The sequence below is a fragment of the Pan paniscus genome, chromosome 20 (assembly GCF_029289425.2).
Source record: "Pan paniscus chromosome 20, NHGRI_mPanPan1-v2.0_pri, whole genome shotgun sequence".
NCBI classification, from domain to species: domain Eukaryota; kingdom Metazoa; phylum Chordata; class Mammalia; order Primates; family Hominidae; genus Pan; species Pan paniscus.
The window spans coordinates 25,767,521-25,780,725 of NC_073269.2; the positions used below are offsets into that span (position 1 = coordinate 25,767,521).

The following is a 13,205-nucleotide window of genomic DNA, read 5'->3' on the forward strand; positions in this document are numbered from 1 at the left end:
AATATACATGGCTATACACAAACGAAAATAACATAATAACACATGTTTTAAAATTTCAGCTTTTTTTGGCCAAGCGCGGTGGCTCATGCTTGTAATCCAAACACTTTGGGAGGGTGAGGCAGGAGGATCATGAGGTCAGGAGTTCCAGACCAGCCTGATCAACATGGTGAAACCCCGCCTCTACTAAAAAATTAACTTTGGGAGGCCAAGGCAGGTGAATCACCTGAGGTCGGGAGTTTGAGACCAGTCTGACCAACATGGAGAAACCCCATCTCTATTAAAAATACAAAATTAGCTGGGTGTGGTGGCACATGCCTGTAATCCCAGCTACTCGGGAGGCTGAGGCAGGAGAATTGCTTGAACCCCCGGGAGGTGGAGGTTGCAGTGAGTTGAGATTGCGCCATTGCACTATAGCCTGGGCAACAAAAGCAAAACTCCATCTCAAAATAAATTAGCCAGGTGTAGTGACGTGCGCCTGTAATCCTAGCCACTCAGGAGGCTAAGCCAGAAGAATCACTTGTACCTGGGAGGCAGAGGTTACAGTGAGCTGAGATCATGCCACTGCACTCCAGCCTGGGTGACAAAGTGAGACTCCATCTCCTTGGAAAAAAAAAAAAAAGAATTCAGCTTTTTTACCTTCCTGGTTTACAGTCCTTTGAGTAGGCAGCCTGAGATTTTAAAAAGGAGGTAATCCTCTGAAATAGAATGTGAGCCACATGTGAATTTTGAATTTTCTAGTAGCCAAACTTGAAAAAGAAACAAAGAACAGGTTGAATTGATTGTAAGAATGTAGTTAACCCAATATATCCAAAATATCATTTTAATGTGTGAGGAATATGTAATTATTAATGAAGTATATAAATATTTGCAACTAAATTTTTGAAAATAACTGCATATTTTACCTTTCTAGCACATTGCAGTTCAGACCAGGCACATTCCAGGCAGCCAGGAGCCACGCATGGCAGCTCTGATGTCAGTGGTGTGAAGGGCCAGAGGGGAAGGAAGGGCCTCTCCCTACTAACATCTGTCTTCAGTTCCGAGGGTGGAACAGATAGTGGCCATAGAAAGAGCTGAGGCCAGCAGGAATAAAATAACCACAGGTAAACCACTGCTGGCCACCTGTTGCCCACCTTCCTTTTAGAGATCAGGCAGTGAACAAAGGATGATGGGGCCACAGGAGAAAAAAACTCTACGTCTTCAGTTCTGTCCACACTCTTGAACTCCAATGTTTAGATATGGAGAAAATAGATTAAAGGCATTTATTTTGCTATTTGGCCTTGGCCCTAATTGTCTGGCTGTGGTTATCGGTTTTCTTGAGTAGTGACTGCACTCCTGTGCACTCCTGGAGTGACTGCACGGAACTTCAGGCGATCTGCCTGCCTCAGCCTCCTGAAGTGGTGGGATTACAGGTGTGAGCCACCACGCCCAGCCAAAATCTTCTACATATAAGTGTATGCCATGAGTGTACACAAGAGGCCTTTTTTGATTTCTGTCATTTGTGGAGCCATAAGAAAAAAACAGTGAACAAAGAGTGTATGATAGCAAAGATGTCTTGATTTTTGATCTTATAAAAAAAAAAAGTCTATCTGGGCCAGGTGCAGTGGCTCATGCTTGTAATCCCAGCACTTTCAGAGGCCGAGGTGGGTGGATCACAAGGTCAGGAGTTCGAGACCAGCCTGGCCAATATGGTGAAACCCCAACTCTACTAAAAATACAAAAACTAGCTGGACATGATGGCACACGCCTGTAGTCCCAGCTACTCGGGAGGCTGAGGCAGAAGAATCGCTTGAACCCGGGAGGTGGAGGTTGCAGTGAGCCACCACCACACCACTGCACTCCAGCCTGGATGAGAGAGCAAGGCTCTGTCTCAAAAAAAAAAAAAAAAAAAAAAAAAAAAAGCTATCTATATCAATGTTGCCATCCACTTTTGAGAAGAAACTTCACTGGTTAGCTTTACCTTAAGATCTCCAATGGATATACAATTGCAAATGTTTGGAGGGGTCCTTCTGAGTCATGAGATTATTAACCCAAAGTTCAAGGTCCTGAAGTCTTGCTGCAGTGTGGATGGCAAGCAGACTCAATCTCCGGGTTATAGATTATAAAGAGTTTTACTGTCCTCAGTCAGTAGACCATTAAAAGTATTCTTTACCTGGTGAAAATATGCTTTGCCATAATGCACTGAAGTTTTGCTGCATTTGATCATATTAGACTTCAGTAGCAGAAGATACATGAGGTTCTATTATCTGGTGCATAAGACATCCAATGACTATTTTATAATAGTCAACACATTTTTTTCACTCTCAGTGAATCTGATTGTCATCAGTCTCAACTACAAAACAATCCAGTCCATTTAGTTAGCTTTGCTTAACACTATTTTATCAGGGCTGGGTGCAGTGGCTTGCTCCTGTAATCTCAGCACTTTGGGAGGCTGAGGCAAGTGGATAACCTGAAGTCAGGAATTCAAGACCAGCCTGGTAAATATGGTGAAACCTCGTCTCTACTAAAAATACAAAAATTAGCCAGGCATGGTGGCAAGTGCCTGTAATCCCAGCTACTTGGGAGGCTGAGGCAGGATAATGGCTGAATCCGAGAGGCGGAGGTTGCAGTGAGTCGAGACGGCACCATTCGATTTATTTATACATAAATAGACTGTAACTTATTATTGTACCAACCACTGTGTTTTTACCAATAAAATAACATCAAGTGTTCAAGCCATGTTCAAATAAGGCAAATCCCAAGCTGTAGTCAATCTGGCTGTTTCTACACCTCGTCTTTATTTTCTGTATGTCCTTTTGCTTTTTCTGTCCATAAATCTGTTTTCATCATGTGGCTGTGCTGGAGTCTCTCTGACCCTGTTCTGGATTCACAGGCTGCCCAATTTGCAAATTATTCTATGCTCAAATAAACTCTGTTAAATATAATTTCTCTAAAGTTTTTTTCTTTTAGGCTGGGCACGGTGGCTCACACCTGTAATCCCAGCACTTTGGGAGGCCAAGGCGGGTAGATCACGAGATCAGGAGTTCAAGACCAGCCTGGCCAACATGGTGAAACCCCGTCTCTACCAAAAATACAAAAAAAATTAGCTGGGCATAGTGGCGCGCACCTGTAATCCCAGCTACTCGGGAGCCTGAAGCAGGAGAATTGCTGAACCCAGGAGGCAGAGGCTGCAGTGAGCAGAGATTAGGCCACTGCACTCCAGGATGGGCAAAAGAGCAAGACTTGGTCTCAAAAAAAAAAAAAAGTTTCTTTCTTTTAAAAGTTTTCAAATTTTTTTATATGATGAAAAATAAATAATGTGTTGTTGGGCCTCGATTTCCTAAACTCATCCCTCAGCTATTTCCTTAAATTATTCTATGTCTTTTCAAAATGCTTCTTCAATTTCTTTTCTTTTTTTGAGACAGGGTCTCACTCTACCAACCAGTCTTGATTGCAGTGGTGTAACCAATCATGGCTCACTTCAGCCTTCACCTTCCAGGCTCAAGCAATCCTCCTGCCTCTGCCATCTAAGTAGCTGGGACTACAGGCATGCACCACCATGGCTGGCTAAATTTTATTTTATTTTATTTTTCATGGAAACAGCATCTTATTATGTTGCCCAGGCTGCACTGGAACTCCTGAGCTCACGTAATTCTCCCATCTCAGGCTACCAAAGTGCTAACAATACAGGTGTGAGCCAGCTAGTGCTTCTGCAATTTCTTGAGATGATTATTCCCAATGATAAACAGTACTGAGCACAAATCTGAAAGGAATCTGGTTTCCTCTGTACAAGTGTCATTCTCCAGGATTTCAAGGGTCTAGGGCAGGGCAGCTACTTTGTAGTGTGATCTATGGAGGTACATGGGCTTTGGAGTCAGACAGAGTTAATCCTGAGTCTCAGCCCAGCCACTTAGTATCTGTGGGTCTTTGGACAATTTTCTTGATGTGAAAGAGTTCTATGAACCACATATGGAAAAGAGGTAGATTGGTACTAATTGCAAAATGGTGGCAATTTTTTATCTCTTCTGTATCCATGCCCATTGCCAGGTGCTTTTACAACTGGTTTCCATCAAGATCCAGAATCTGTTTTCCAAACCCTGGATCTGGCTGGCCTTATTGGCTCAGAGCGGTAGAAACTTGTGAACATGACAGTGGGCTAGTTTGGGGCCCAGGCTCAAATGGTCTTGAGTGCTTCTGTTTTTCTTTCAGAATGCTGCCATCTCCTTGAATAAAGCCATGTTAGCCAGCTGGAAAATAAGATACCATGGGAAGGAGAAGCAAGGTGCCCTGTTGACAGCCCCAGAACTAGAAGCTCACCCCCAGAAGCACAGCTGGCTAGTCAACAAGCAGCTGATGATACATGTCTCAAAGAGCTCAGCTGAGACCAGAAGAATGGCCCCACTGAGCCTAGCCTAAATGGCTGACCATCTCAATTATGAACTAATAAGTTTTGGATGATTTGTTATGCTACAATAGCTAACTAATACATGCACCCAGTGCAGATAGGACACCAGGATTCAATGACAGGTTGATTACTAGTTACCTTCTAACAGTGGGCACCCTATAGGTACTGATTTTTTCCCCTGATTTAAAGTTGGATGTCTTGTAACAGAATGTTGAGTAATGCAGAAATACACGTAGACATGTATGCATGTGATTGGTGCTTATACCCACACAGTCCCACACACCACAGGAGAAAACAGATAACTACGGCCTGACCATTAGGGCCAAGGCCAGTAGCAAAATAAATTTTGCCTTTAATCTGTTTTCTCTATATCTAAACATTTGAGGTCAAGAGTGTGGACAGATCTGAAGACACAGAGTTTTATTATCCTGTGGCCCCAACATTCTTTGTTCACTGTCTGATCTCTGGAAGAAAATGGGCAACAGGTGGCTATCAGTGGTCTCCTTGTGGTTATTTTGTTCTTGCTGCCCTCTGCTCTTTCTATGGCCACTATCTGTTCCACCCTCAGAACTGAAGGGAGATGTTGGTAGGGAGAGGCTTTTCCTTCACCTCTGGCAGAAAAGGTTTGCTGGGGCCCTTCACCTCCCGACATCAGAGCTGCACTTCATTGTGGAAGCTTTGGTCATGTGTGGCTCCTGAGTGCCTGGAATGTTCCTGGTCTGAACTGCGATGTGCTAGAAAGGTAAAATACAGAGTTAGTTTCAAAGATTTAGTTTCAAATATTTATATACTTTATTAATAATCACATATTTCTCACACATTAAAATGAAAATTTTTTGATATATTGGGTTAATTAAATTGTTACAATCAATTCAACCTGTTACTTTTTTTTTTTTTTAAGTTTGGTTACTAGAAAATTTAAAATTTACATATGGCTCACATTTTATTTCAGAAAATTACCTCCGTTCTAAAATTTCAGCCGGCCTGCTCAAAGACCAGAAGCCGGGAAGGTCATAAAATCCGAAATTTTAAAATAATTGTTATTATATGCTTTTCATTTGTGAATAGGCATACAGTATGTTATTTATAAATGCATGTGACTTTACACACAAGGTTAAATGCAAATTCCCTCTGGGGTGGGCCTGGCTAAGCTCTGGGAGGAAGCCCTGCCTGAAAAGACTGCAGCCTAAGCTGTCACTCTTTCTTCACTCAGCCCAGCATCTGTTCGCATCTTCTGTCACTCAGGGCCTGAGAAGGTGGGGTTTTAAACGTTATCCAATCAGTGACGCTAGGCTGGGAACCGTCCAATCAGGCACGCAGCTGGAGCGGACAGGACGGCTTCCGGGATGTGGCGGGGCCTTTGTCTCTCGCTGCAGCCTGAGCTCCAGGTCCCCCCTTCACTGCTCTGTGTCCTCTGCTCCTAGAGGCCCAACATCTGTGGCCCTGTGACCTGCAGGTATTGGGAGACCCACAGCTAAGACACCGGGACCCCCTGAAAGCCTAGAAATGGTGAGAGTGCCGGGTCGGACATCCCGAGAGAGGGGAAGGGCTGGTTGTAACCGGTGGGAAGTGGCTGTGGCGGGACTCAGGCCTCCCCGCAGTCAGCTCCACAGTCTGCGCCCCGAGTTCTCCTTGCCCAGCTCGGCCTCAGTCCCCTCCAGCCATAAGATGGCGGCTGCGCTGACAGTCGGGACCCCAGGCGTCCTGTCTCTTCACTGCACAGTGACTGTGCCCTGGCCTGGAGTCCTCTCTGGGCAGCTCTACACCCGCAGCGCCGCGTCTTTCCCAAATTGTGCAGGGACCACGGGAGGGTCTTCAGGGGACAGTTCTGACTCGGGGTGCGGGTTCATGAATGGGAAGAGCTTTGTTCCGTGGAGTTCCCAGTTCCTCTTGTCTTCTGTTAAAAATATATGGGAGTCACTACAAAAACATTAAATAATTTAATCAAAGAGTGATTCAAAAATTGTGGAGCACCCAGCTGTGGTTTGTAATCTGTGCTTCATGGGCGGGACTTGAAGAAAAGACTTTTATAAAAAGCATGATGAAGAAAACCAAATTCAGTAATTGGTTAGGTAGAGTTACATAGTTTCTTAGTTTGTACAATAAAGGTGAAAATTTCCTGATTATGTAATCAGAGGTTAATTGGCAGTTTATAGTTGGTTAGGGCTGAGTTTTGTTTCTCGCAATGTAGTAATTTACTGAAAAATGCACGTCAGTTAGATTTTTTTAAAGTAGGAACCCAGGGACTAAAGACACCTCCGTCTAATTGCCTGCCTTTTAATTATTTTCACAGTCCATGGGGAGCTGATTTTCCGCTGCATTTTTCACCTGTGTCCCAAGCAGGGTCTTAAGTCTAACCCCCATTCCTCATTTCTCCAGCCTCCCTCTGGCTTGCAGTAAGATACTAAATTTCCAGTTCCTTCTGGTGTTTCCAAATGCCAGCTTTTCCTCCCTAATTCACGTTATCGCCTATTTGTCTTTTAGTGTACTTTTCTATACCGTATTTTAATTATTTTTTGACAAAGCATTAAATGACGCTTTTTAAAAAGTTTTTTAAAAGATATTTTTTAAAAAAATATCTGTAAACATTTCCCATGAGAAGAAAGCAAAGAATAATCCCCTGATACTGTATTGTTAAAACTCTCTGTGCCTTTTCTCCTTGTGTCTTCTCTAGGCACAGAGATCTTGTCAGAATGTTTTTCGGTCAAGGTTTTCCTTTGGAAACTTTATGGGGTGATGTGTCCTCAGCCACCTTTTAGTTTTTTTCTGGTCGTGGGTTTCAGTGCTGTCTGGGGATGAACTAAGATATCCACCGTGGTTATGTCAGCTAAAGTGCCTAGTGAATATCAGCTTCTGGTTTATTTTCTTCCATAGGACGACCTGAAATATGGAGTGTATCCTCTCAAGGAAGCAAGTGGATGCCCTGGGGCTGAGAGGAATCTTCTAGTGTACTCTTATTTTGAAAAGGTAACCTCTTGAGACATTAAAATTGTCTATGCCCAACCCAGCTTTCATTTCTTGGGGACACATTGCTGGTCAGCCAGTCCGATGCTGGCGCTGATGGGAAAACACAGAAATAATGTATGCCCCCTGGATTGTCTTAGGGGGCAGAAAGATAATGAAATAAATATAGTGGAAGAAAAATAGTGTTAAAAAGTGAAAAATTTGTGACAGATAAAATAATATCCCAAAAGACCAGAAAAAAACAAAAACAAAAACAAAAAAACCTGACTCTAGTGAGATGGTGTAAGAACTTGCAAAGTAAAATGCACCTGGAGCAGTCACCAAGAAATACTGCAGTGTCTCCTGTATGGGTGGTTCATGAGCACATAAGTGAGCAGGAGTGGGTGGAAGAATCTCCCAAGTGATTGAATGGCCTGACTTGAAACATGAGTCAGACACACATTTGTTTTTTAATCAGCACTGCCACTCCCTGGGTTTGTCACCTTGAAAATATTTGTTTACTTATTTTGACCTCACTTTTTTAGCTGTAAATTGCATTATATTAGTAGGGCTTGAAAGGTAGGATTTTTTTTTTTTTTTTGAAACAAGTTTCACTCTTGCTGCCCAGGCTGCAGAGGGATTGATCTTGGCTCACTACAACCTCTGTCTCCCAGGTTCAAGCAATTCTCCTACCTCAGCCTCCTAAGTAGCTGAGATTACAGGCACACACCACCACACCCAGCTAATTTTTTGTATTTTTTTTTAGTAGAGACAGGGTTTCACCATGTTGGCCAGGCTGGTCTCGAACTCCTGACCTCAGATGATCTGCCTGCCTCAGCCTCCTAAAGTGCTGGGATTGCAGGCATGAGCCACTGTGCCTGGCAGGTAGGAAAATATTTACAAAGGGCATAAAAGAGGTGGGTTTTAGAAAAAAAATTAATGTCTAATTATGTATCCCATTTGTTAAAAATTCTCATTTACCTTTTTCTTTCCCAAAGTGAGTTTACAAGTTTCCTCAGATGTGTTTTTTTTATGGCTGGGTGCATTCAAACAGAATTCCAAGGCTTAGCTTTTAGAATGCTAGCTACCAAGGAAAAGAATAGGGAAAAATCTCTATTCATTCTGGCTGTACAGAATGAATACATTTCCATGAGATAATGTGGTAGATAATTGGTGAGTTACATAGATTCATGAAAACATCAGTTGCTCTTTTTGCAGGGTGAATTTGTGACTAAATATCTCTGTTCAAATCCTGTTATCTTGATTTCTGAGTTTCATGCTACATTTTATGAGATGAAACTTGGTATCACCTAGAAGTATTCCCATATAACTGTTTACTACATGGTTTTTAATGAAAACGATAAAATAATAGATATGTTGTCTGAAAGGAATGGATACTTTTGCTTCTCTTATTTAGGTACAAAATGTAAGTACCTTAAAATTTCCTTTCCTTATATGAACACTGTGTTTGAGTAATTTTGCTGGATTTTTCAAACACATAGTTTCGAAAACCAAGTGAGTAACTCTAACATGGAAATTAAAGCTTGAGCCCAGTGACTAAGAGCTAAGGCTAATATTGAGCCTACAAAAGGAGGTTATGAAAGGCCCACCTATGCGGTGGCTCACGCCTGTAATCCCAGCACTTTGGGAGGCCAAGGTGGGTGGATCACGAGGTCAGGAGATCGAGACCATCCTGGCTAACCCGGTGAAAGCCCGTCTCTACTAAAAATACAAAAAAATTAGCCAGGCGTAGTGGTGGGCGCCTGTAGTCCCAGCTTACTCGGGAGGCTGAGGCAGGAGAATGGCATGAACCCGAGAGGCGGAGCTTACAGTGAGCCAAGATCGCGCCACTGCACTCCAGCCTGGGCGACAGAGCGAGACTCTATCTCAAAAAGAAACAAAGAAACAAATAAAAGCCCAGCTAGTTTTTTTCTGGGGATCCTCCCCTGCAGATGTCCCAGTCTGCTCAACCCAGCCATGGAAGAAGCCTTTCTGCTGACACAGCCCTGGAAAGCTGGGGACCCACAGGCAAATGCAGTTAGGATTAAGATGAAAGGGGACTGAGAGGATTTTACTGATGATGTTGTTATTGTTTTGAGGCAGTTTCTAGGCTTTGGAATATCAAAGTTAGATTTATGTAAAAAAAAATTCCAAAAGACTATTGCAACAGGAGGAAGGACCAATTATAAAAACTTTAAGTATTGGAAAGTTTAGGCTGACAAGGGCTTTCTTTCCTAGGGAGGAGCAAACAAGATTAGAAAGAAGGTGGGAGGGGAATGGCAAATGAAATGGCAAATGAACCGTGAAAAATCAGATTTTAGATCAGAGAATGTTTTACCATGAAGTCAGCATGTTCTTAGACGAGACATAAAATAAGTTTGTATGTTGAATCAGACTGAGGATAGTTCAAAGTTCTGGAGCCTGTGAAAAATTTTATTTAGACCACTGAAGACAAATGCAGCTGATTCTTTTAATTGGAAAAATAAGAAAATGTGCAGAGTTCTACCAGAAAGAGGTCCCAATCCAAGCCCCAAAAGAGGGTTCTTGGATTTTGCTCAAGAAAAAATTCAGGGTGAGTCCATACAGTAAAGTAAAAGGAAGTATTAAGAAAATATCACAAGGTCAGGAGTTTGAGACCAGCCTGATCAAGATGGTGAAACCCTGTCTCTACTAAAAACATAAAAATTAGCCAGGCTTGGTGGTGCACACCTGTAATCCCAGCTACTCAGGAGACTGAGGCAAAAGAATCACTTGAACCCAGGAGGCAGAGGTTGTAGTGAGCCGAGACCGTGCCACTGCACTCCAGCCTGGGTGACAGAGTGACACTCTGTCTGAAAAAAAAAAAAAAAAAAAGAAGAAGAAAGTAAAGGAATAAAAGAATGGCTTACTCCATAGGCAGAGCAGCCCAAGGGTTGCTGTTTGCACATTTTTATGGTTATTTCTTGATTATATGCTAAACAAGGAATGGATTATTTATGCCTCCCAATTTTAGACAATATAGGATAGCTTCCTAATGTTTCCATATTTGTAAGCTGTCATGACACTTGTGGGAGTGTAGCAGTGAGGGCAATCAGAGGTCACTCTCGTCACATCTTGGTTTTGGTGGGTTTTATTTGACTTCTTTATTGCAACCTGTTTTGTCCACAAGGTCTTTATGACTTGTATCTTGTGCTGACCTTCTTTCCTACCCTGTTACTTAGAATGCCTAACCATCCAGGAATGCAGCCCAGTCAGTCTCAGTCCTATTTTACCCAGCCCCTATTCAAAATAGATTTGCTCTGGTTCCTCTGACATCTCCCCCATCTTTTTCACAAGGGCACACTTAATCCTGAGGGTTGTAGAGGGATGAAGATCCATTTTCTGTAACTACTTCATGCTGAATAGGGGTGATGATATTTTTGCCTAACTATTCAGTTTTCTTGACCCTGAAACAAAGGATCAGTGACATTTTATGCGAAGTCAAAAAGTATTACTTTCATCTTCCATTAGTTCAGTCCCTTCAGTTAATTCCTGTTCTGTTTGATAGTCATGAACATTCCAGTTCTCCATGTATACTGAATGTTTTTTCTCTATTCTAATGTTACAATTTCTAAAGTTATCACAAACTTGCATTTAAGAACATCTGTTGCTGGGCACAGTGGCTCCTGCCCGTAATCTCAGCCCTTTGGGAGGCCAAGGCAGGTGGATTATCTGACGTCAGGAGTTCAAGACCAGCCTGACCAACATGGTGAAACCCTGTCTCTACTAAAAATACAAAAAAAATAGCTGGATGTGGTGGTGGACGCCTGTAATCCCAGCCTAGTTGGGAGGCTGAGGCAAGAGAATTACTCGAACCTGGGAGGCAGAGGTTGCAGTGAGCTGAGATTGCATCATTACACTCCAGCCTGGGCAACAGAGTAAGACTCCATCTCAAAAGAAAAAAAAAAAAATAGAACATCTGTCAAAGTTAACTATAAATCATCTTTTGAAGAGTACCAACACAAGATGATTGTCTGGATGGCAAAGTCTTAGGGCAGTCACAGTGAAAAAAAAAAAAACCATGATTGACAAGGAAATTTGGTTAGCTCTGTGTCATATAATAATTTTATGTAACGATTGTGATTATTAATGATGTTTTACCATGAAGTCAGCATGTTCTTAGAAGAGACATAAAATAAGGTTGCATGTTGACTCAGACTGAGGATAGTTATATTATCATATTAGTTATATTAGTCATATTAGAATTACAGGAGTTTCCCTTAATTTTGGAACACATACCAATAACATATTTACACAAATATAGTCCAAAAATAGTCAAACATGATTTCACAGTTGACAGCCTTTTCTGTGTGATTTTTATACTAAATGAGCCAAATTTTTACTATTTTATATTTGTGTATGATTTATGTCAAACCCAATTCTTAGTGAATTTTTTTTAATTTTTTTTTTTTTGAGACAGAGTCTCGCCCCGTTGCCTAGGCTGGAGTGCTATGGCAGGATCTCAGCTCACTGGAACCTCTGCCTCCTGGGTTCAAGTGATTCTCCTGCCTCAGCCTCTTGAGTAGCTGGATTACAGGTGCACACCACCATACCTGGCTAATTTTTTTGTATCTTTAGTAGAGACTGGGTTTCATCATGTTGGCCAGGCTGGTCTCGAACTCCTGACCTTGTGATCGGCCCGCCTTGGCCTCCCAAAGTGCTGAGATTACAGACATGAGCCACCATGCCCGGCCTCTTAATGAATCTTTATAGACAAATCTATCCAATTTTAATGTTTGACCATAAGGTAGTATTCTCATAAACCTTTTATAACTCTTCACAAAGTCCTTGTTGTTAGAGTAGATCAGTGCTTTAAGAGAAATCTGTCATTTTTATCTCAATGTTCAATTTCTAGAAAAAACAATACCTATTTAACTTTAGTCAGTATGTTGACACACAGAATCTCTTTTGCAATTAAATTTTAGCAAATCTTCCACAATTTGTTTAAACCTTCAGTTTTATTCTATCTAATCTAAAACATTCCTTTAACCTTTTAATCTAGGCAAAAAAATCCACATTTCCATGTCTTCTTGTATAACCTTTTATCAAAAACGTATTTCACTTTCGCTGAATTCCTTGCATGTAAAACTGTTTTTTAGTAGTCAAAATTAGATGTTACAATGTTAACTCTTAGCAACTTTTACTTTTGATGAAAACCTTGGTAAGTAAGGAATTTTAATTACATACTAGGAGTGAAGTCTAGGACACAGACACAAGTGTATATAAGGTCTGACTCCAATGTATTAATAGTTAGGGGGTGTGGCTAACTTGATGTGTCCCAGGCCTTACTTAGCTGTAAAACAGGCAAGTTGTACAGTGAACAGTCATAGTGGCATTTTGAGAAGTCTTAATTTAAGAGGCCTAATGACCTTTAAATTGTACAACATTTCTTGCATAAATTTCCTTCAGTGAATTATTTCATGACTTATACAGACCATCTACAATATGTTTGGGCTTTCTGATTTGTCCTAAACATCCCTCTTTTTAAATAACCAGTCATTTTACTTTAGGATAAGAATTTACTATACAACATCTTTTCTTATATAAAGTCTCTTTTCTTTATAACCTTTGTATATTTAGGGGACATGGCTAATTCCATATGTCTCAAGGCCTTATTTAGAATCTACTGGCTTCAAGATAGGTAAATTGAGCAATTTTTAAAAGTCAAAGAGCCAATATATGACCTTAAAATATTTGGTAAATCTAATATGTGACCTATATAACTTAGATCAAATGTTTATATTTTGAAGACTTTTTATTTTCCCAATGATCTTTAAAACTGTTTTTATTTCCAAAAGATTACTTGTCACATGAACTAAAAGGTGTTACACTTTTAACTTTTCTGACAAAATATTTGATTTAC

At 41.2% G+C, this 13,205-nt stretch overlaps 1 protein-coding gene across 1 annotated transcript in view; it reads left to right on the top strand.

Annotated features, from left to right (window-relative positions):
- The first annotated feature begins 5,818 nt into the window (after nucleotides 1–5,818).
- LOC100968921 (zinc finger protein 431) overlaps nucleotides 5,819–13,205 on the top strand; it is a 42,145-nt gene continuing 34,758 nt past the window's right edge. Inside the window, 2 exon segments of the mRNA XM_063600069.1 lie at nucleotides 5,819–5,837; nucleotides 7,256–7,348. The gene's annotated coding sequence lies outside the window, so the exon portion shown is untranslated.